This window comes from Sceloporus undulatus, chromosome 1, assembly GCF_019175285.1.
Source record: "Sceloporus undulatus isolate JIND9_A2432 ecotype Alabama chromosome 1, SceUnd_v1.1, whole genome shotgun sequence".
Classification (NCBI taxonomy): Eukaryota; Metazoa; Chordata; class Lepidosauria; order Squamata; family Phrynosomatidae; genus Sceloporus; species Sceloporus undulatus.
In genome coordinates this window covers 185,253,961-185,257,254 of record NC_056522.1, presented here as the reverse complement: position 1 = coordinate 185,257,254, position 3,294 = coordinate 185,253,961, and positions in this window count along the sequence as shown.

Genomic DNA, 3,294 nt, shown 5'->3' with positions numbered 1-3,294 from the left:
CTCAATAACTAAATGCCTATATACTGCAACCAATAATAATAATAATAATAATAATAATAATAATAATAATAATAAGATTTATTTATATGCCGCCCAATCACTGGGAATCTGGGTGGCTTACAGTGGGGGATATACGTCCTGTGAGAATTGTGTGGCCCATGGGGCCTCAGTTTGCAATTTTTGAAGGCCACCAAAGCCCCAAAAACTCAGTATGGGGGAAGACCAGGCATTCAGGGAGCCTCCCCCCCCAGCTTAAGAGAATTACAAAATACAGCAGTTTTGCTCCCTTAACTTCCCTATACTACCTTAAACTTTTAAACTGAAAGAACTGGCAAAATTAGTCATAATTCATGACTCTAGACTGCATAGAAGCATGTATAGTCATGGGGTAATCAATATAATGGGAAGTCAATATCATAATCAATATATTACAGTTAATATAGGGTTCATTTGTATATAAATTTGATACAAATGAGTCATGTATGATGGGGAGCATTTTATTTATTAATAATAAAATGTAAATATTAAAAACGGGAAAAGAACTAAGCTTTTATCTATTACGTGTGTGTAGTTTTTCCCCCCAGCAGTCTGCTAAACTCTACTCCATCCCTTCCTTTTAGGCTATGCTGCTTGGCTGTGTGGCCATTTAGCACTTGCCCAATCTTTGCAGTTGTAACCTAACAATATATAAAAGAATGAAAGAATAATATTTTTTTTATTTATAACCCACTTTTTGTAATAAAACAATCGAAGTGGCTTACATAGTTAAAAACATCCAACATACAGTACTGTACTTAATATTACAATATCCCCCTTAAAAAGAATTAATCAAGTTGCTATTAAAATTAAAATTAATATTAAAATAAACTATTAATATAAACTAATTTAAATGTGGATGGTTTCCATGTGGCTTAAATGCCTAGCTGATTTGTGCTATGTTTTCTAGTTCATTAGAGCAGGACCTGGCTTTGTCAGGGATTAAAGAGAACACATGTGCTTAAAAAATAAATAGAGATATGAAAGGAAATGTGCGTCAGTGTTAAGTTTATGTTTGCCACAGTTACTGGCACTATAGAATCCATACCTAAAAATGAGAAAAAAGAAAGAAAGAAGGAGGGAGGAGTGACGGAGTGTAGCGTGTTGTATTAGTAGTGTATCCTATTTTACATCATTTTTGTCTGCAGACTTTGGATCAAGGTCTTTGGATCAAATAATTTTTTAAAAAAGAAAGGCTCAGTTGTGGATGTATTACAGCCCTTTCTACTTGTTGTTGGATTGTAATTCCCATCTGCCTTAGTCAGCATGGCTAATGGTGAGGAATGCTGAACTTTGCTGCCTAACATCATCACAAGATGCGCATCCTGGCATTCAGCAGAGCAAGGAGATACCAAAACCAGGATTTGTTGCCATTTGCAGGACAAAGCTGCAGTCCTTCCTTCCTTCCTTCCTTCCTTCCTTCCTTCCTTCCTTTCTTTTTTGTCATTCCTCTGAGTGGGCTAAAAGCTGAAATAAATGCCAACATGTTGGTTAACCTTTTACAAATAAGAACACAAGTTGGTTTAGGTTGAAAGTAACTCTAAATGTAGCAACCTATGTACAATATTTTCACTTAAGGGAGGCTCAGAAGAAGATATGCCAGTACAGGTGTTTTTAGCAGAATGCCTTATTTTTGTTTTTAACTCATGGTATGATTAGGAACTACCTGGCCATGTTCAGAGCTGAATATTAGTTATGGGTAAAATTGTAAAATTGATCAAGGAGCTCATGTCAGGGCAATTTGATCACAACCTATAGCAATTATGGAATATTTGTGTCTATAAACATTCCAGTACTGAAGAGACCAGAAACCAGTAACACCAGTCTGCAGGGATACTGAATTTGTGGAGACTTCCCTTTAAGCTGCTTCTTCCTGAGGAAGACCAACACCTGTTGCCAGATCAGTGAAGTTAGGAGCACTTTTCTCATGCTTTGTAATGTTTTTTAAAGCTTTTATAGCTAAACTAGAGACCAGACTTATCAGAGGCGGTGATGAAGAAAGAAGTGGTAGATCAAAATAGAAATGAGTTTAATGGAGGAAAGAAAGTAAAGGAAAGAAACCAGCTAGTGAGGTAATACCCAGTCAGAAAGAGCAGAGTAATATCATTCATTATAAGTTGCAGGCTTTTTTTAAAAAAGATTATTTGCAAATTGCCTTGATTTGATATTAGTGATTCCTAAGGAATTTGATAGGTTTCAGTACTGTAAACTTTATGAAGTCTATAAAAATCAAATCACAACTTAGAAAAATAACTGTACCAAGCTGTGATCAAGCTATAACTCTTGGATCAATGTAGAAAATCTACAAAAAATGAATAAAATAAAATCCATTGAAATACATCCAGCCTTCATATTTAGATAGTAGGAATTATAGGTTATTTTTATGCGCTTGTTGTTGTTTTTATTTATAAGTGTGTCAATGTGATTATATGTGATTTTGTACATGCTGTATGTTATTTTGTATTTTAGATTAATAAAATTATTTTAAAATAAATAAATACATAAATACATCCAGCCTTCCAAAATACTTATGAGTAGAGGTACCTTGTATCTAATGAGGTATCATGGATGTATCAAAGCACATATGCACTAAACTTGAAGGAGGGTACTGAAGGGCTGGGTACAATAGGCATCACCCTGCATTTACTGTATATACTCATGTTTAAGTCTAGAAATTTAGGTCAAAAATTGACCCAAAAAACCCCTGAGTCACCTTATCCATGGATCAATATAAGTACGGTATCTTAACTCTTATTTAAAAGAAGGAACCATCCCCTGGTGAAAAGCAAGAGTATAATGTATCTTGGAAGCACTAACCACCTGTACTCTCTCATCCGTCCAGTCTTAAAAGTAAGCACAAAGAGTTATGTCTGCTGGAATTTTGTGAGTTCTTTGACACTGTTTTGTTTTGCTTCATCCTTTAGATCCTTTGCTAGATCCCTCGGAGTGTAGTCTCCTTCCTTGGAGGTCTTTAAACAGAGGCTAGATGGCCATCTGTCGGGGATGATTTGATTTGGATTTCCTGCATGGCAGGGGGTTGGACTGGATGGCCCTTGCAGTCTCTTCCAACTGTATGATTCTATGATTCTATATGCCCCTATGTTTTACCCTTGACCTATCCACAGGTCATATCAAAATCTTGCCCTCGACTTATACATGAGGTCGACTTACAGTCAAGTATATACGGTGTGTGTGTGTGTGTGTGTGTCTATCTATCTATCTATCTATCTATCTATCTATCTATCTATCTATCTATCT